The sequence below is a fragment of the Heloderma suspectum genome, chromosome 1 (assembly GCF_057233095.1).
Source record: "Heloderma suspectum isolate Gila_16-S chromosome 1, 16-S_ref, whole genome shotgun sequence".
In the NCBI taxonomy this organism is placed as follows: Eukaryota; Metazoa; Chordata; class Lepidosauria; order Squamata; family Helodermatidae; genus Heloderma; species Heloderma suspectum.
Genome location: NC_139458.1, coordinates 194,276,136 through 194,297,088, shown reverse-complemented (window position 1 = coordinate 194,297,088; position 20,953 = coordinate 194,276,136). Strand labels below are relative to the sequence as shown.

The 20,953-nt window shown below is 44.4% G+C and overlaps 1 protein-coding gene and 1 long non-coding RNA gene across 4 annotated transcripts in view; one reads left to right on the top strand and one right to left on the bottom strand.

The window, feature by feature from the left end:
• PDE1A (phosphodiesterase 1A) overlaps positions 1 to 20,953 on the top strand; it is a 214,976-nt gene that overhangs the window by 107,697 nt on the left and 86,326 nt on the right. The window lies entirely within an intron of this gene.
• LOC146358585 (uncharacterized) overlaps positions 1 to 20,953 on the bottom strand; it is a 29,407-nt gene that overhangs the window by 4,346 nt on the left and 4,108 nt on the right. For both annotated transcript variants that reach the window (XR_014787108.1, XR_014787109.1), the window contains exons 3-4: positions 19,241 to 19,532; positions 16,852 to 17,035 (exon numbers count right to left, since the gene is read on the bottom strand). This is a non-coding gene — a long non-coding RNA (uncharacterized LOC146358585). The remainder of the gene's footprint in view (positions 1 to 16,851; positions 17,036 to 19,240; positions 19,533 to 20,953) is intronic.

Genomic DNA, 20,953 nt, shown 5'->3' with positions numbered 1-20,953 from the left:
TCAGGGGTGGGCAATCTGCAAGCTTTTGCCTAATTTCATGTAGCCCTGGGCCTATTTCAAAAGCTTTCTGCAAGTGATCAGTTTGGACCTCTGGTAAGAGCAATCTGTTCCATCCACCCTGCCTGCTTGGCAGGGAGAGAGAGCGAGCGAGCGAGAGAGAGCGCAGGGAGTGGCAGAACGAGAGACAAATGAGGGGGCACTCACCACTGGCTTCGGCCTCACCCACGTTTGGCACACGGCCACCAGCAGATTACCCCCAGAATGCAGACTTCAACAGAAATGAGTTTCCCACCTCTGAGCTAAACAGTCAGCAATACAAATTTAAACTGGAAAACCATTTTTCTTTCTTTTCTTTTCTGAAGAATATCCTGATGCAATATGGAGAATATTCACAGCACTCACTAAACTTCATAAAGGGAGGGAGATTTCATATCTATGACAGATGATCTATCCTATTATTTATTGCATTGCCCATTTTGTCCCTACCATTTGGGGATACGTTCACATTTGACATGCCAGAGCAATATTTCCAGAGAGCTAAAATATGCCTTTGGGGACAGAACAGTCAAGGCAAGTATATTATAGGGTGGCCATGTGTCATCTTTTGGAGAGAACAGTCCTCTATTTGAAGGGCTGCCAGAGGACTGTCCTCTATTTGAAGGCGTCTTCCATTTGAAGGGCTGTCCTGTCCAATTCTGTGTGAAAGATAAAGACCCATCAGAAGGAAGAGTCAGGGCAGGGGCCTCGAAGTTGCCTATCAACACTTAGCACCCGGACAGCAGACACAAGGCACACAAGTCAGGTGGTCACCATCTCCTGGACTATGCGGATGTACTGCATGTTTATTTCAATTAGCAGCTATACATATAAATCAGCTTATGCAAATTTTATGCAACTCTGTGTCTTCCTTTGCCTCCCTTTGTTTAGGTGTGCATTTCCTCTTCTTTGGCTATTCATAATTGGCCATCCTAATTGCATACAAAAGTGCCTTGCTTTTGCAGTGGCAGCCAGGAATAAGGAGTAATATGTGCAGCTGAATGCAGTTTGCTGCTCTAGAGGCTTGATCTCAAGTTCTCCAGCATGGGTCCGACTGGTTGATTATTAGCTTTTGTAACTCATCTTTTTTATCTTAATCTGGTGCTTGTTGTTGTTGTTGTTGTTGTTGTTGTTATTATGCTTGTTATAATAGTATCTGGTGCTTGTTTTTATTATTATTATTATTATTATTATTATTATTTTGCTGTTGTTGTTGTTTTAAAAAATATTACATTTATGCTCCATTGTTCAGTCAGAACTGGCTCCCGGCATGGCTTACAATTTAAAATCCACGTCAAAGTAAATTAGGGGTGTAGTTTTGTGCAGTCCTCAAATTATGAGGGGGAAGCTAGGTGAACCCTTAATGTAATCCAACGCTGTACCTCCTTCCTACTCCCAATTTTAGCCCAATCTTGCCTCTCCCTCCAGCTTTCTGAGGGCGGGGGCTTAACAAAAGATAAGGGGGCTAGGCTTCCTCTGGCTCGCCTGAAATTTCAGCACTGAGTGGCAATCTTTTCTGGTCCCTACCAGTTAGTTACAATGTATGTTCCAGACACTTCCCTACAGAATGAGGTTGCAGAAAGAGTTGCAGATGGACTCTGAGACTGGCTAGTAGTAAAGATGTCAGACCACAGAAGCAACTGTGCCATTGATCTAATGCAGGCGGCACCAACCTTTTTGGGTCAATGGGGACATTCGCAATTTTGAGAGAAGGTGCTCTTACAAAATGGCTGCCATGGGAGGGGTACCCATGGCATTCATAAAATGGCTGCCATGGTGGACATGGCTAGTCACAAAACACTAATTTCCTAGAAGGTGTAGTGGTGAGATTAAAAGGGCAGTAACTTGCCCAATAACCTAAGTACATGGCAGAGGTGGGGTCTGACCTCCAAAACACAAAACCACTCTTTTGAACCCAAATAAAAATGGTGCTGGAGGGCAGAACTTCACTTTGCAGCATGCCAGCCTCCCAATTAAAAAAATCTGAAGAAATAAAATAAAGATCTGGAGGGTGATGTGCATGGGCACATTGGTACCCACAGAGACTACACTGGAGACCTCAGATCTAATGAGTGGTGGGGCTCAGCTGAATGGCCTCTCCAAATTCTCTGCTCTATTTGTGTTAGCAGTCAAATTGGATGGGGCCATTTCCCCCAAAGTTGGTGAATTCTCCAAAATCTGAGAGGCCTCGAAAAAGGAAATTCTCCTTTTCCCCCAGATCATTAATACTGTAGTACTGAATGAAACTATATCGGCAGTTAATACTGGTGGGCAAAGGAAGCAATGGGCTAAGAGACAATGGCTGGAAGGAACTGGGATCAATCCTGTTGCTTCCTTCAACAATAGCCAGATATATTGAATTGTATCCAAATTTGTGCCCCAAAGTTTACACCCTACTTTTGTGAGTGGGGGTATTTTTGCTTAATAGTCTTGTGGGAGGGCTGAAATACTCCATCAGTTCAGGAGGAGCCCCAAAAGAAAATTCTCAGAAAATTTATCAAAATATTCTTTTTGGAGAAATTTCAGCCACAAAACCAATAAGGCAGGTTGATTGAAACATTATTATGCAATACAAGAAGTTGAAGCTAACATGGTGCACTGTTTCTATAATGTATCTTGAACATGCAAAATAATAATAATAATAATAATAATAATAATAAAAATTAACTGTAGTAATGAGAATAAGGAGGGCTATCTATCAATCAATCAATCAATCAATCAATTGAATTTGAATACTCTGCTGTGAGACTTTCTAGCTTTCATATACATTTTACCTTAAGCTTGATGGAATCCACAGTGGATCCAGAGTGTCCTTGTTGCTTTGTGCTGCTTTACACACACCCCCTTTCTGTGTGTGTGTGTGTGTGTGTGTGTGTGCATATCTCTCTCTCAGAAAAACTGTATTAGAAATTTACTATATATTTGGGGTGGGGGGTGGGGAGAGGACAGAGAGAGAGAGAGAGAGAGAGTGGAATAATTTACTTTCCTTGTGATATTACTTTCAATACACATTTTCTTTAGTTGTATAAATCCTCATCTTCATCCCATCTTTAGCACCCCTATAGAGAGCTGGAGATATCTTTTGCTCTGTGCCACCATCAGGGGAAATGGACTATATATAAACAAATATCATTGCTTGTTATTCACGACATGCTCTAACCCTACCCCCATTTCCTTGTGTACTTTTTGGGATGAAATGACCCATTTGAGTTTTCTCAGATGAGGAGAAGGTTTATAGAATGCAGGGAACAAGAAGCGCATGGGAAAATGCCTTCAGTAACCTTTTCCCCATTCCTTTTCTCGACTGCATAAAATGTGTCTGCTTCAGCCTACGATTATTAATTACTCAGTTGCTATCTTGACATGGACATATAGCAGAGAGTTCCTTCACAAAGCGACATTAGTAAAGTTTCCAATAAGAAAAAAGCATATGAAAATAACTTTAAAACAAATATGCCATTCCCAATAATAGAAGAGGAAGTGAGACATAGCCATTTTGGTCCTGCAATCTGGGAATTGCTATGATCAGACTCTTACTGTTTTACAGACATCACCAATTATCTGCTTAATGTTTATTTAAGGCCCTTCATCGCAGTTAATTCTCTTAAAATAGGTCTCTCATAAAGTAGTCACAAGTCACATGTTAAGCTGCTTCCTAAAAGCCAATTTATTTTTTAGTATAGCCAGAAACTGTGGTATGAATAGGTTTGTCACAGCCCATGTGCTGTTTCCTATGAATCGTTGCCTGCCATAACTGACAGTAGAATATACGACCCAGTTGTACTGGATCTAAGTCACTTCTTCAAGCAGATCATGGGCTTCTTCAAATGGAGCTTTTATCCCATTATTGAGATAGCTCACTCATGGAAGTTTGCGGACCCCTTAGATGACACAGTGAACCTCCTGGGCATCTCCTGCACTATATTACCTTTATTCCATTTTTAAATAGATTGGAGATAATGAACTATCAAATTACCCTGCTTGTGTTCTGCTTGTGTTCCCTCTGTGAAAAAGGAAAAGCCTCAAGAAGAGGAGCTAGATCAATGAAAGATAATGGAAAACTCAGATAAGGGGGAGGAGAAAGAGGAGAGGGGAGGGGGGAAAGGAAGCATGTGTAAAGGGAGTCTGTTGAGATCCTGCATTTAAAACAGAAGCAGAAACCCCCCTTTTAAATGCGGGATTTTAGGCTGGTGTAGAGATGCTGCCCAAGTTCACACCACAAAGGCAATGCTCCTTAGAACACAGTATCGTTCAGGGGTGGGGATCCTCAGGCCCAGGGGCCAAATCTAGCCCTCATGGGGTCGCAAGTCAGCCTTCCAGGTTTCTCTAGGTGAACATACCCTTTTCCCCCAACCACTGATCATTTGGTGGTTTTGCACAGTTCTTTCCCCATTCTAAAAGGTTGAAATGCCTCTCCCAAGACTTAGTTACTGGCAGTAAAAGCTTTAAGCTACAGTAGGCTGGCATTTTTGGCCCTGCCCTTTTCCCCTTTGGCCCCGCCCACCACGGGAATGCAGCCCACAAGAACTCCAAAACTGAATTTGTCCCTCTAGCTGAAAGAGGTTTCCTATCCCTGATGTAGTCCTATATACAGTTATGACATTGAGCCAAATCATATGGGGAGCTGAAGAGTTAGCATAATAGCTTAGATCAGAGGTAGGCAAACTGACTCCCTCCAGATGTTTTGGACTACAAATCCCACAAGCCCCTGCCAGCATGGTCAAGGATGATGGGAATTGTAGTCTGAAACATCTGGCAGGTTGTCTACCCCAGGCTTAGAGGCAGTGGAAAAGGATGTCCAGGTTCAAACTTTGTTTCTCCCTAGCCTTAGGCAAGCCAATGTATCTCAGGCTGAGCACCCTCTCAGCACCCCCTCTGCAATATGGGATCATAATTCTGAACTGCTGTTGGGAGAGACTGGGGCCCTTTATTTAATGTGCAGCTGCCCTACATAGTGATGCACTGAACCTCATGTTGAAGCCTTTCCATAGGCAGCTTATTATTCTCAGGCCCTGGACTGACTGACCCCACTCACCCACGTTGGCCATTGGATCCTCTTAGGAGGAGAATAAGGGCCAAACTAAACATTCTTCATTGGATTATTCAGTATAAGTGTGAGTGGACCCAATTTGGATCTGAACCATGGTGCTCTGGGAGGAGGGAATTTAAACTTTCCTCCCTCCTGTTTTCATCCTGAAATTACACACACACACACACACACACCACCGGGGTGGGGTGTGGGGTGGGGGTTAGAAAAAGAATCCACTGGAATCAATGGGGAATTTTTTTTTTTTTAACCCCACCTCCCGGGCGGCTGGGAGGGTGAGGATTTCAGAACAAAAATGGAGACAAAAATAAATTCCCTTCTCTGACCACCATGGTCCCGATCGGAATTGGGGCCCCATGCGGTTACTCTGAAGTAAATCAATCAATTACACATAGCAGATTTGAAGAATGTTTTAGTTTGGCTGTAAGAGGGCTACCTGTTCCAGTTTAGCCTTGCTTGAGCAACTGGGTGTTCCTTATCTCTGGTGTGTTTGGGTATCTTTTGGTTTGACTTTCTGGTTTGCTTCTTGACCCTGCCTCCTTGTTTGTCCTAGTGCTGAGCCAAAGTATTTGGTTCAGACTTTTTTGTTATTTTCAGGGGTTGTGAAATCCCCCCCCCCCCTGCTGAACATTCAATTAATCTTTGTGGGGGAGGAATGAAATCTAAGAACTTTCAGGTGGGGTGTGGGCTCACCTTTATAGACGAGGTGGTCAGGGTTCCCCCCCCCTCTTTTTTCAGCAGCACTATGATGTTCCCTTTGTAATTTTAAGCAGAATACCCCATGGGAATGACCCTATATTATGATGTAGTGTAGTTCTCAGGGGTTATTCTTGGGAAGAAAAATGGCTGCCCCCATTGGCTTCAGTTGATTATTATATAACCAGATTAAGATCTAGTTTTTGGCAAGAGAAAATTCTTATACCTACTTTCTCACATATAGATACTAAAAGCAGAGTTATTCTTTTGATATCAGCTCTTGCAAAACTTAACAGTATCTGACAAGATTAAAACACACACATTTCAGTAGCATCTCGACTGATCATGATAAAGCACGACTGTGTTTTCAGAAGTCTTTATGGGTGTGATTCTTGGATTCTGATTGCATAAACAAAGTAAAGATTTAAAAGCCTTTGCTGCTAAAAGTCTTTACAGGAATAATACAGATATCATGTACCATGTTTGCAGAGGTACGATTCTATCACAGAACTGAATGCAAGAGTTGACCCAGCTTGAAGAAAAAGATCAAATGATCTAGCCACATGACAGAGAATAATTGACATTTGAAAACCTGTAGTGCAATCCTATGCATGTTGACTCAAAAGTGGGTCCCATCGGGGTGGATCAAGACTAAATTAGTTGAAATTACTTCCCACTGAAATCAATGGGAGATAAGTCATGACTAACTTGTTCCATTGATTTCAATGTAAACTTTCTACTACCTTTGTCTGGATCTAATCCACTGTGTTCAACCCACTGTGTTCAATTGGTTGGATCCAACCCACTGTGTTTGATTGGATTGTATCTAACCCACTGTGTTCAACTGGGTTGGATCCAACAATGGGTTGGATTCAGATATCCACCCATAGAATGGGTTGGATTCAGATATCCACCCATAAACTGAATTTCCTGTCCCCTCATCTCCACTCCAATCCCCAGCTCCCCTCCCCCAGATCAGATGCATACACTATGTGGGAAATATGTGGATTTACACAGATTCCAGTCCCTCAGACTAAGACCACCTCATGAATTTATGGCAGGAGTGAGTTTTGCACCCAAATGTATAGCTCAGTCTAGATTTGAGGAATAAATGAGGAGTTGCACGCTGTGTTCCTGTGATGAGTGTAGAGATGTGGACGCTTGGAAAATAGCTGGGAGAAAACCAAGTAATATTTTGAAGGGAAATATTTTCCCCAAAATTTTCTAAAAATCCCTGTTAATTTTTTTCCCCTTCTGCCCCCCCCCCCATCATTTTCTTTGTCCTCCCCTGCTTAGGCCTTCACATCTCTATCCTGGTCAGACTGGTTCCAGGGGTGTAGTCCTGCCAGGTCTCACCGGGTCTTCGTCCCAGTACTTTTTCTTGAGCTGGGTCGCAGCCGGGTCCCAACTCACTGATGTGGGACGGGCGGTTGGGAGCAGGCTGAGAGGCTGTCATGCGAGTCCTAGTGTGGATGGTGCTGCTATTGCAAGGCTGCAGTAGCGGCCGCCACCCTCGCTGCTGCTCTCTCATCCCATCCTGCAGCACTGCCCACCAATCTGGAGAGATGTTGGTCAGTGCTTCAGGTGTGGCCTCCTGCGCCTCGCAGCACTGGGCCAAGCTGCTGTGCCCCCCCTTCCCTTCAGCCCGCTTGCAGCAGGTGTCCATGCTTTGGACAGCTTCTTCCGACTTGGTTGCCAAGCAGTTTCGCTGCCTGAAATCGCAGCTCCTCTCTCCCTGCTCTACAGCTCTTCCTTGTCCCCGCACAACTGCCCCCACATTCTAGTACAACATGCTGAAGGGAAGCAGACAAAAGGGACCGTGTGCCTTTAAGGCCTCCTGCTTGGTGATGCCCAGCCGCGAGCACACAGAGCGGGGTGAGCCTTATGGATCCGGGCTAGAGGGCATTTACCTTGGACAACATGGGGAGGAGGAGGGGGGATGGGCCCAGAGCAATCAGGCAGGAATGGAGAGGAGGCGAAGCTGGGGGGGGGGGGCTGTGGTGTAAACATCGAGCAAGGGGTTGCAGGAGGATCTGCTGGGCAGGGAGCAGGGCTTGCTCTCCCCGCCGGCCCAAGAGGTGGGCCCTGCCTTGCCCAGGAATGGCCCAGGAACCAGGGGGTGGGCAGTGGGTGAAGGGGGCAAGCTGGGGAGCAGGAGTGCGCAGGGAGCCCAGGCAGATCTCTCCAAGGGGGCATGCCTTGCGCCCATAAGGACCCGTGGAGGTTGAGGCGGGGAACAGCCGGCTCCAGAGAGGCTGGGCCTTTGCGGGAGCAGGATGGGAGAGGAGCAGCAAGAATGGGAGAGGGCAAGGAGTTAGGCCATTGTCGTCCCCACCTCAGCTCAGTGGATTGGGGTGGTGTGTGTGTGTGTGTGTGTGTGTGTGTGTGTAGTTCAATCCAGCTGGGTGTGTGGACATTTCTGTTGGAGGGGGAATGGGGAGATACAATGAAGGAGCTTAGGGAAGGCTAATGGGTAATGTTGGGGTGTTAAGGGAGAGTGCAAGGGGGCTGCTTAAATGAGAAGGGATCTGTCCATGAGGGCTGAGTTAAGGGGGTGAAGCTTCCATAGAGTATCATATTTTGAAAACCTAAAATGTTTGTGTTTGAGTGAATGAGTGGGTGAAAAAGATAATGACACCCCTGCATTTTTTCTCAGATGTCCAATTGAAACACCCCTGACTTACTCTCAGCTGCAGTGTTTTTGGATCCCAGTTGAAGGCTGTATATCTTACAAAGCTGTACAATCTTAGAAGGGGGTGCGGCTGTGATTGTCATGAAGGGACCCTGCACTTCTGAATTTGCCACTATACTACTGACTGGTTCTAAGGAATGCAAGGCAAATCAGGGTTGCTGAAGGTTTTTACATTATCACCTTAATCTTTCCTACAATATATAATAACACAATAGGCCAGATCTACAGCTTGTGTCATATCATTATGATCCCATCTTGGTAACGCTATAACCCTCTTGCATATTTATACTGTGTGGGACACACAATGACATTTGTTGTGGTGTATTGGATAATGTGGAATAAAAAGCAGGAAATAACACTACAAAAGCGGTGTATCAAATGCGTAATGTGCCCCAACAGTTATCAGTGCATTTCAGTGCTTCTATACAGCAGTAGTGTAGATCTAGCCCAAGTCTGAGGTCTTTCATTCTCAAAGTCCAGGAGGAAAATGGTGCTCCAAGCCAATGGGGACCTAATTAACTGAGAGCCAGTGTGATCTAAGAGATAAAAGTGTTGGGCCCGGGAGACCAAGTACATGCCTCCGAGAAGTTGCACTTTCTCACCTTACATTCTCATCTCTGTGTTGTTGTTTTTTAAAGCAGAATTTCTTCTAATACCTTTAGCCTAAAGCCTCACCCTTCTTTCCTTTGGACCAGTATCATCTCACCCCAAATTTATTAACGCTCAACTGACATTTGCTTTTAAAAGACGGCATTTACTTTGAGATGAGAGGGTCACATAGCACCGTTTAAATAACCTTGTCAAACTGCTTATGGCTGCATCCAGCCTCCCTTAAACAAACCCTAAGAGTGGCTTACACAGCATGATCACGGGTGCATGGATGCATGAAATCTGATCAGGTGAGAAGCCTATAAAAAGGAACATTTCTCTCCCTCCCCATCACCATAATAGGCTGTCAGCAAAATCTGTCTGAGATAGATACATACATACATTTGTGGAGAAAACATGTGGGCTCACAGAATGCCGTCCTCTTTGACCACTTGCTGCTGCTGCTGCTTATAATGCCTTTGAGAAAGATTAAACAACGGAGTGTCTTGTGGCACCTTAAAGGCTAAGAACTAAAAAAAATGCTAAGGGCTAAATCCAATGTTATGTGAGCAGATGTCCCCCCACACAATGGGAGTTTCACTCCCCCCCCGCAGTCTCCTGCACCCCAAATGTACTCCTGGGGGTCCTCCAAGACTCTGGAGCAGATTTGGGGCATGTGTGTGTGTGGGGGGGGGGGCTGCAGAGGGGATGGGAAACTTCACTTGATCCGCCATTAGTGTCCGTTCCACTGGTGGAAGGATACCATTGGACAGAACCCTAAGATGTATGTGTTGGTTTCGTTACAACAGAGAAACACAGCTAGCTACCCTTCCGGAAATTGAGAAAGACAGGTTATGTTTTAGGCTAGCCTTCCCCAACATTGTGAATTCCAGATGCTTTGGATTACAACTCCCAGTATTCCTGACTATTGGCAATGCTAGTTGGAGCTGATGGGACTTGAAGTCCAAAAGTTCTGGAGTGCCCCAGGCTGGGGAAGGCTGTTCTAAATTAACATGGTTCCATTAACGCAAAGTGTGTGCTAATAACCTGTGCCATGACATTGACAGTGTTACTTCAATAGGAAATGCATTACATATGGTGAAATACAATTTGATTCAATATAAGTGAGCTGGATGTCTTTAGACAACATAGTTCCATCAGAAACATAGCTTCATCTAAATGCCAGTGCTGCAAAAACCATCAGGAGATCTATCTGTGTGGCTGTGATGTAGGTTCCCATATTGACAACAGAATAATAATATTCACATCATTCCAAATGTGAATAATTTTGCTTTTAGTGTGGCCCCTTCCACTGATCTGAATGGCTGCATTTCAATATCACATTAAGCCAATAATCCTGGTTTAATAAACCATGATGTGAACAAACAGCATGCTAGTGCATGTGGACTTTTTGCTCCCGCTTCACCTAAGAGGGTAAATAGACCAAGAAGCTTTCCATTATACCCAAACCCAGGATTATGGTTAAGTGCACCCAATCAAGCCAGGATTGGAAACTAGCTTTAAACCAGGTTTAAAACTCAGTTATGAATCATGGCAAACTGGGAGTCAGTGGGCTGCATGCACCAACCTAGTGCCCATTCACATCATGGTTAATTAAGCCAGGATCCCTGGATTAATGTAATGTCCAAACATGACCAATGTGGGTCACTACAAGGAATTACTGGATTATGGTTGTTTTGTGTTGGGTGGGGGGAAATGATTGTCAGTGTCCATGGATTAAGGAGATTAATGCAAGAGGTCAGTAACAAAATATATCTACAAATTACTACCGAATGCTCATTGCTCTAGGGGACGGATGAGTAACATCTGCAAGAGTAATTCTCCTGCTTTAAATCTGCCCTATATGAAGTAAGGGGTTTGAATCTTGAATGAAGTCTCAAGTAATTCTAGGGCTAGATGGCAAACTGGAAAAGGACTGCATCATTTAAATGTGACACACAAAGACCTGGTTCGCAAGATCTTCGCAGCCCACCATGGCTTATTTAAACCACAGTGAGTTGTGGTATGTGCCAGTGCATGCTGGGCAGAATCTGAATATTCAAGCTGTGACTGCGGCTTGTCATGTTGTCTAAACTTGGCAGGGGTGGGTTGTGCGAGGGTTAAACAACCCTTGCATAACCCTAAAACAAGCCACTGGTTATGAGAGGGTTATTTAATTCTCATACAACGCACCCCCACTGGGTTAGGACGACACGACAAGCTGCGGTTGCAGCTTGAGGATTCAGAATGGCTGGCTGCCCTCATGCAGCGCAGCCCACCCTGGCTTAGATAAGCCACGGTGGGCTGCCTGATTGCGTGAAGCAGCCCAATGACTAATGAATTCCTTGGTACTCAATAAATAGGAGCTAGCAAAAATAGCGGTGGTGAACAGAATGTTTTGCCCCCCAGCTGATGTGGAGAGAGGGGACTTGTTGTGTTTAATAGAAGCTTGTTATTGTCATGATGGTAAGAATAAATTCTCTCAAATTATGAAATGGAACAATGAAGCTGAAGGGAGGTTTGTGTGTCACCTAACCAGATTAGCTGACGCACAAAAGGTTTGTCTTGATCTGTGATTTTGAGCCACCACCTTCTGAGTAAAGAAAATAGTAAGGAATTCATTCATTCATTCATTCATTCATTCATTCCTTGAACTACATACATTCATGAAACTGAATGCAGTGTGCACTAAATGTGTGACATAATAACTGCACCGAAGGCATTTTTTTACTTGTGTTCTCTCTAGCTCCTGCAGAGTGGGAGTTAGGGACAAGCCTATCTAGCTCAGCACCCTGTTTCCCGCTGTGGCCAACCAGATGTCTCTGGGGAGCCCACAAACGGGGCATGCAAGCAATAGCCCTCTCCCACTGTTGCTCTCTCTGATATTCAGACACATGTTCCCTCTGATCATGGATGTCCCCATAGATATCAATTTGCAAAACTATTGATAGCCTTCATGAATTTGTCTAATCCCCTTTGAAAGCCATCTAACTTAGTGGCCATCACTCACTACATCTTGAGGAAGTAAATTCCATAGTTTAACGATTTGGTGCGTGAAGAAGTCCTTCCTTTTGTCTGTGCGGAGTCTCCCACTGTTCAGCTTCATTGGATGATCTGAGGTTCTGTTATTATGGATAGTATCTATCCACTTTCTGCACACCATGCATAGTTTTATACACCTCTAGCTTGTCCCTCTTCATTCATCATCTTTCTCAAATCTAGGGACTCTGACCAAGCTCAGTCAGAAAGTCCCAGGTCCCAATTTCAATCCTGAGCATCTCCAAGTTAGAGGATTAGCGAACAGGTGATGGAGAAGACCCTCTTCTTGAGATCCTGGAGAGCCACTGCCAGTCAGAGTAGATAATATGGGACTGGATGGACAACTAGTCTGATCTGGTTTGTGTTATCTTCCTTTGTTTCTATGAGAAGATAAAATTCTAAGGAAGGACTTCTCCATCATTAAATTTTGGAAATCACTATCTCAAGATGCAGTGAGACTTGGATGGCTTTAAAAGGGGGTTATACAAATTCATGGAGGATTAAGCTACTAATGGCAACTAGCGATGATAGGCATATTACCCTCAGTGTCAGAGGCAATATGCCTCTGAACATTAGTTGCCAGGAAACACAACCAGGAGAGTACTATTGAGCTCATGTCCTAATTGTGGGCTTCCCATAGACATCTGGTTGGCCACTGTGGGATCAGAATCATAGAATCATAGAACTGGAAGGGGCCATTTAGACCATTGAGTCCAATCCCCTCAATGGGGGGGGGGGATTCAGTTTAAAATATCCCTCACAGATGGCTGTCCAGTCTCTGCTTGGATACAGTATAATAAGGAAATTACCTGACTGAAGAATGAAATAAGATTAGTCTGGCAGGACTTGTTCTTGACAAATCCATGCTGGCCTTCAGTGATCACTGCATTAGTGTCAAGGTGCCTACGGAATGCTGGACTACGTGGGCCTTTGGTCTGCACCAGCAGGGCTCTTTTTATATCCTTATGTTAAGGGTTAGGAGCTTACACAAAGTAAGTCTTTCTGTGTGCTGTTGCTGTTCTAACTAGCCACATAAAAGGAAGGCACCATTTTAAGTCCACTCTGCATAAATGACAGATATTGTACCAGATCCAGCCAGGGTATTATTGGATGGAGGCTTCTGACCTGAGTAACTGGGTCTGCACACAAAATAGATGGTTCAGGTCTTTGCGTGTATCTCCTAAGAGATGGTTAGTGTAGTCAGATTTGACAGCTGTAAACCAGGTCTTTGAACAATGCTTGTAATGTTATGGGAAACCAGTGCATACACTAGACCAGATATGCTGTACCATAACTCCCAGAATCCCCCCAGCCACTTATGCTGCTTGGGGGATTCTGGAAGTTGTGGTCCAACACATCTAGAGGGTACTAGGTTGGGGAAGGCTGCTCTAGACCACTAATGTCATGTCTCCTGACAATACCCCCCGTCCCTTACATGATACTCAATTCTGACTTTCCCCCTAAAGTAACAAAAAGTTATCCTGTAAACACGGACTTGAAACTTAAACAAGTCACATTTCCATATTCAAAAGATCAGCTATACTAAGTGCTTCTTTCTGACATAAGTTCCAGACACAACTCTGCCTTAGGCAATTTGTTATTTTGGGTTTTTTTTCCATTTTCTTTTTTTTAAAAGATCACTCATTTCCTTGCAAATAGACCAACAGGAATCAAATCTTTCAAAACAACCTGCTGATTAACTTAATGCTTGTATGAGCCACTAGAATTGTCATGGTGGAATGTATATTAGTAATAGAATAATATACATCAGAGAAATATGGTTAATCATTTTGTTTTTTATGTTCAGTAGAGTTAAATTTTCGAAATACATTCTGACCTTTGTTACACCCAGAGACTTCCAGAGAAGTTTGCATGGGTTTTAGCCAAGAGCACAATTTGGCATTAAACATGCCATGTTCTGTTTGTAGAGTAAACAATGTTTGCAGAACGGAATGAATATCAAGATGCTTCTAGAGTGTTGCTGGAAAGATCTATTTAAGGGCCTTCATATGTCCTTTTCATAAGAACACACACGCTTTACCCATCAGCACTGCTCTTTAAGCACATTCCACTTCGCATGTTGAAAAAAAGATATTTTAGGCATCATGGCAATTAAGCAATATCGGCAGTAAACCAGTGCTAAAGGACCAGTGCAGACACGCCCTGTGAAGCTTGAAGATGGAGGTCCTAGAAATGTGGGACTCTAGTTCAGGTGAAACGTTTAGCTTTAAGCCACTTTTATATGGCCACCTGAAGCATATTGACTTAGAAATAAATCCCCCTCAGCTCTCATGGATGCATTACCCAATAATTGGCTCAACTTCCGCGTGACAATATGACTTAAATCCACCGAGATACAGAGGAGCATTGCACAGCGTTGCTGGGTCATATGGTGTCCATGTATCCTCTTTTAGAGGACAGCCCTCTATTTGAAGGGCTGCCAGAGGACTGTCCTCTATTTTGAAGGCATCTTCTGTTTGAAGAGCTGTCCAGGCAAGTCCAGTATAAAGATAAAGAACCAGAAGAAGAGAGAACGGGGGGCGGGGCTTGGTGCTGCCCATCAACAGCACCTGGAAGTAGAGTGAGCAAGTCGTACAAGTCACCTGCTCACATTTTTCCACACTATGGTGAGATCTACTGTATTTCTATTCCAGTTATAATTATTGTGTCTAAATTTGCATCTGTACATATACATTAGCATTTTATGCAAATCAGTGTCCTCTTTTGTCCTCTTTTTTTTTGGTGATGCATTTCTTCTCTTTTGCACTTTTCCCTTGTGCCCCTTCTACTCAACTGCTGAGCAGAAGAGAGAATTTCAACAGGTGCATGTTTTCTCACCCTTAGAGAACAAACTGCACCTACCCATCTCCCTCTTCCACCTTGAAGAACGATTATAGGTGCAGGAGCCTCAGTGTGGGCTCCACATGCTTGGCAGGATGCCTCGGTTGGGCCCTCCATCCCTGAGTGTTCCCACCTCTTCCTTGCTGCTGCCTGGTGCCCATTTGCTTGCCTTCTTCCCTTTGGTCCAATGCACATCTGCCCAGAAAGGGAGAGCTAGGCAGACAAAGGCGGCTGCTCCTTCTGCTCACCCCTGTGGTGGTTTATTCACTCAGTAACAGCAGGCCAACTGGCAGCGACAGCTAGAAGAAGGAGAAGTGAGGGTGGCAGTTGGTCCCCAGCTAAGGCATAGGCCTTGGCAGGTGCCTGATAATGCCAGCACTGAAGTGCCCTATCCTCGTTTGTATCTTGTCACCTTCTGCAGTGCAAATGAGCTGGAAGCCAGGGAGGCCACCAGTGGCCTGAAAGAGTACATCTTAGGGTGGCCACTTAAGAATTGCTCAAGAAGAGGTCATGCATCACCAAAAAAGAGGACAAAAGAGGGCAGTGCATAAAATGTGCATATGGTAATTTTTATGTATAGATACGCATTAAATAATAATTATTATGATTGAAATTGAAATACAGTGCCATAATGTAGAAGACCGTGACCTGGTGACCTGTGCCTCTTGTCCAGTTGTTAACAGGGGATGGGCAGCAGTTCCTATGGGGTTTTTTTAATCTCTAAACTGGAATTGTGCAGGACAGCCCTTAGAAGATGGTCCTCTGTAAAAGAGGACCCTTTGGGCACCCTAGGCTACAGCTGGAGCAGCCCTTCATACTTCTCCACAAGGGGAAAAGAGAGGAGGAAAAGCCCAAGGGGAGGGAGCTCGTGCCATCAGTTCCTGAAGAGGCCACCAAGGGAATGAGAGAATTCAGTTGGGGCAGACCCCCGCCGCCCCCCTGGGACAGACCCCCCCACCCCCACACACACTCTGGAAGACCTGTGTGCTTTGAGGGGAAAGCTCAGGAGGGAAAGACCAGGCCAGGAAGCTGAAGCCATTGGCTTCTCTTACTGATGGCCTGAGAGGATTTTGCTGCTTCATTGTATACTTTGTTTATTCATTTTTGGCTTTAGTATTTTACATTGCAAACTGCCTTGAGTGCATTGGCAGACATGGATTGACTAAATTTACATTGGTCTCAGTTCAGCAAGACTTAAAAGCAAAGACATTTTGATACGGAAAAGCTAAGTACTGTGTTCCCCCCTCTCCCAACACATCCATGTGATTAAATTATATGTTTTATCTGTAAATCAAAATATGGTAAAATTAATAATCATCATCATAATTGGACTCCTTGGGGTGGGCTTTTCATGGTGTTTAAAATGTTTTTAATGGCTGTTCATAGACTGGGGCAGCCAGCCAGGGATGTACCGAAGCTCGTTTTATTGTTTTCATTTTCTAATGTATATTATCCTTTTCTATAGCCAAATAGTCCTTATTCTCACATAAATGTGTTTAGCATCAGGGCAGCAGAAGCAAACACCATTTTATTCCTGTTGTCGTGACGGGGCTATGATGTACACGAGTTTAAAATGCAAAACTGCACATGCTCAGAGAATCTCTTTTTAAATCAGGGTTGACAAAGAGGTCTCTCCCCCTCTCCTCCAAATGTCAGGAATGTACAAGCACATGGCATGAAAAGGATGGGGGAGAAATGGTAGTTATGTGCTTCACAACTGAAATAATACCTATTACCATCTAAAGCTCCCCCCCCCCCACCCACAACCCCAATAAGACCATTAAGTCCAGGGCCTAAAATATCCTAGCTACACCACAGCCTTGCCTCCACATGTTAGCCCTCCATGCAGAGAGCTAATGAGTGAACAGAGCTTGTGAGTTCATAATATTGGTTTGTATGTTTTAGTACTTACTAGAATATTCAAAGAGACCAGCCATCCATTTCTGGCTACTCTGAACCGTTCCAGTTTTAGCTTCCTTGTGGCTCAGGTGACTTTAGCATAATAAGAAATGCCGATAAGAGTACTTGATGGTGTCATTAGGTGATGAAAAAGAAAGCCCATGACATTTTTTGCATCTGCTCATCTGAGAAGCCGGCTGAAGAGAAAAAAAGAAAACCACAGCAACGCAGGGTTGAGTGCACTCTTCCTCATGTTACATTATGCCCAGTTAATCATTTATGCAGCCTTTGCTAGTCAAACCAAATACTTCTGTTTGAGAAAGCATTCTAGAAAATGTTAAGTGCTTGTAATAAAGTGTGCAGCAGCGTTGGCAAATTGTCTCAGCAGTCGGGGTCACATTTAGGACCATATTCTGCCTCCGAGGGAACGGCAGCTGCTTCTATTCAATTAAGGCCACCTACTTAAGTTAAAGGTTGGAATCTGATCAAGAACTTGATGTTGCTGAAGTAGCACTTGAGTGGGGGGAGGGAACTTCCTCCTAAAAATGGTATGTTTCTCCTATCCTTTTATCAGTAGGGAAGGGACTAAAGTCACTATGTTAAGTGGATCTAAAGAAGGAAAGGCACAGATAGGCTTAGGGCATCTCTACATTAAAATTCTGCATTTAAAACGGGGCTCTCTGCTACCGTTTTAAATGCAGGATCACGACAACTCCCTTTTTCACATGCTTCCTCCCCCTGCCCCCGTATCTGAGTCTTCCATTATCTTTCATTGACCTCACTCCTCTTCTTGCCGCTTTTCCTCTTTTCACGGAGGGAACTCAAGCAGAACACAACGGGGTAATTTGATAGCTCATTATCTACGATCTATTTAAAAACGGAACAAAGGGCATTTAGTGCAGGAGATGCCCTGGCACTGTCATCTAAAGAGCCTGCAAACTTCCGTGAGTGAGCAATCTCAATAGCAGGATAAAAGCTCCATGTGAAGGAGCCCTCAATCTTCTCCTATTGAATTATTTCTGAGATTCAAGAACAGGGCAGGGAGATGTAACAACTGATAACATTTTGACAGCCTATTTGTGCTTATTCAGAGGTTGTACTGCTGACTTCAATGGAGCTGACTGCCAGGTAAGTGTTCAAAGAATTGCAGCCTTAGGATAAGTATTGGCTAGGATCAAACTGTGAGTACTGGAAGTTCAGCCATAATTCATGTGAAAAATTAAATGTTGGAATAAAGATCTGCCGACCTGGCAACTTTCACACTTATTTAGCACTGTAGGGCTAATACGGACGTACCAAAAATGCAAGAGAGGAGTCCCTAAGTAAAAAATCTTTCCCACTCTGAACATGGAAAGCTAGTTAAGCAGACTAGATGGTCATCACTCATCAATATCTGGCCAATCTCCCTCTGTGGCTTAGAATCTTAGCAATGAAAAGAGGATTGGCATGATGTCAGGGCCAAACTAGATGAGGAGGGTACAATTTAAGCAATTAGCAGGGCTGGCCCAAGATATTTAGCTGTCTGAGGTGAAGAACAGGATGGCACCCCCCCATTCCATGTACAAATGCCAACTGTACTGACAGTGGAATCTTTCTTCAACCCTGGCAATGGGACAGCATCCTCCAGCACACTTGAAGGCAGTGGGCTAGCTTAGGGGGCAGGCTGCTTGGCACTCAGCTCTCTCCTTCAACTCCTTGCTGCCACCTCCCACCATCTGTTGCCTGAGACAACCATCTCACTCTGCCTAATGGCAATTAGCAATTGTGTGAATGGATTTTTAGAAAAGTAAATAATAGGTATGGGGGCCCTGATAGAGTGGGGATAACGGGGGGCTTTAACCCTCCCCCCTACTGCAGTCCCAATCTAGATTGGGGGTATGCTTGTTATTTACTTCTAAAAAGCTATTCACACAATTGCTAATTGAGTGAATGGCATGTTATCTAGTTTGGTCCTCAGCCTCTCTCCCTCCCCACTCCCCCCCTCTGTGTGTGTGTGTGTATGTGTGTGCGTGTGTGTGTGTTTGTGTGGGAGCTGGATGTGGGATGAGCTACACTGCGCCATTCTGCGTATGTGCAGATAGCCAGCTAAGCTAGAGTCGAAGAAAGTGGGGTGAGCTGGAAGTTATGGACTGTGCTGTATGAACGAACATGAAGCAGATGGTGCTCCTTCAGGACACAGACAAAAGAAAGCGCTTCTTCACATTGTGCATAATGCATAATCCACAAGAGAGCTTTGGCTATTGGGCGGTATAGAAATGAAATGAAATGAAAAATGAAATGAAATGAAGAGGTGGCAATGGCTACCAGCTTGAGATGGTTTTAGAAGAGATTAGACAGATCCAAAGAACAAAAAATCAGAAGCTACAAGATGCTGGAGTAGATAAATCAATGGTCCATCTCACCATTAGAAGCTACAAGATGCTGGAGTAGATAAATCAATGGTCCATCTCACCATTAGAAGCTACAAGATGCTGGAGTAGATGTATCAATGGTCCATCTCACCATTAGAAGCTACAAGATGCTGGAGTAGATAAATCAATGGTCCATCTCACCATTAGAAGCTACAAGATGCTGGAGTAGATGAATCAATGGTCCATCTCACCATTAGAAGCTACAAGATGCTGGAGTAGATGAATCAATGGTCCATCTCCCAATGGAGTTCTCCTTGTGCACGCAATGTACCATCCAAGCCACCTGAGAAATGGGACACACATGGAGGTTCACATCAACACCTACAAAGCTGAATGGCTAGATATACACTGCACTGCAACCCTAGCTTGCCCAGTTCAGTAGACTGTACAGACACAGCCTGCTCAGTATATCTCTCTGTGAAAGCCACACCCACGTCCCCTTTTTAGCATTTCATTATCTGCATATCAAGGACGCCTGAGAAAAGTGCCACAATCACCACTAAGAACATAAGAAGAGCCCTGCTGGATCACACCAAGGGCCCATTGAGTCCAGCATTCTGTTCACACAGAGGCCAACCAGCTGCCTATGGGAAGCCCACAAGTAGGACATAAGTGCAAGAGCACCCTCTTGTTTGTGTTCCCTGGCAACGTATACATAGAATCTGAGGGCTGGAAGGGGCCTACAAGACCATTGAGTCCCACCCCCTGCTCAATGCAGGAGGCAGTCTCCCATCCAAGTACTAACCAGGGCTGACCCTGCTTAGCTTCCGAGATCAGACAAGATCAGGCGCATCCAGCCTTTTGCTCCATAGATGTGTTGCCTCTGATACTGGAGTTAGCATATATCCATCATGACTAGTAGCAATTGATAGCCTTGACTAAGAGCATGGAGGTTCTATTTTGGCTGTTGACAGATATTGGCCATGATAGCGGAACAGAACCTACATGTTCAGAGGCAGTATACCTTGGTAATACCAGACACTGAGAACAACCAACCAGGGAAAACTGTTTCCTTTATGCCCAGCTTGTAGGCTTCTAAGAGGCATCTGGTTGACCTCTTTTTAGAAACAGGATGTTGGACTAAAAGGACCCTTGGTCTGGCCCACTCAACAGGGCTCTTATATTCTTACAAGAGAACTGATAATGCACATACACAGATCAGTGAAGCTTTCCTTGCTCCCTTTTCTCAATGACAGAAACAGCTTCACTTGCAAAGGCTGTAATTACTCCCACTTACCTGGGAGTAAGCTCCACTGTATTCTATGGGACTTACATCTGAGTAGATGTATGTAGGATGGCACTAAATCTCTGTGCATCAGGCCCAGGCCATGGCACAGGAATATTGGCAGTTTTAAAAAGAAGTTGTACATTTCCATTCTCCGGAGGTATCACTGAATGAAGAAATGCCTAAAAACCTACTAACGTTTCAGATTTTCAAAAAAAAGAAAGAAAAAAGCTTGGGATTCCAAATTCTCTCTCTCTCTCTCTCCAGTAACTCTCTCTCTCTCTGTCTCTCTCTCTCTCTCTCTCTATCTGAGGTGGCTCTGTATTTGAGGTGACGGGACTGGCGACCCTGTGCCTCTCCCCCACCCACTTGTGGCACAGAAATCCTCCCACAACCAGGTACATGTGCTCCAGAGCATGGCATGCAACTGCCAATTGCCACACATGATCTTCTCCAGCCCTCCACTGAAAATCTCAGTA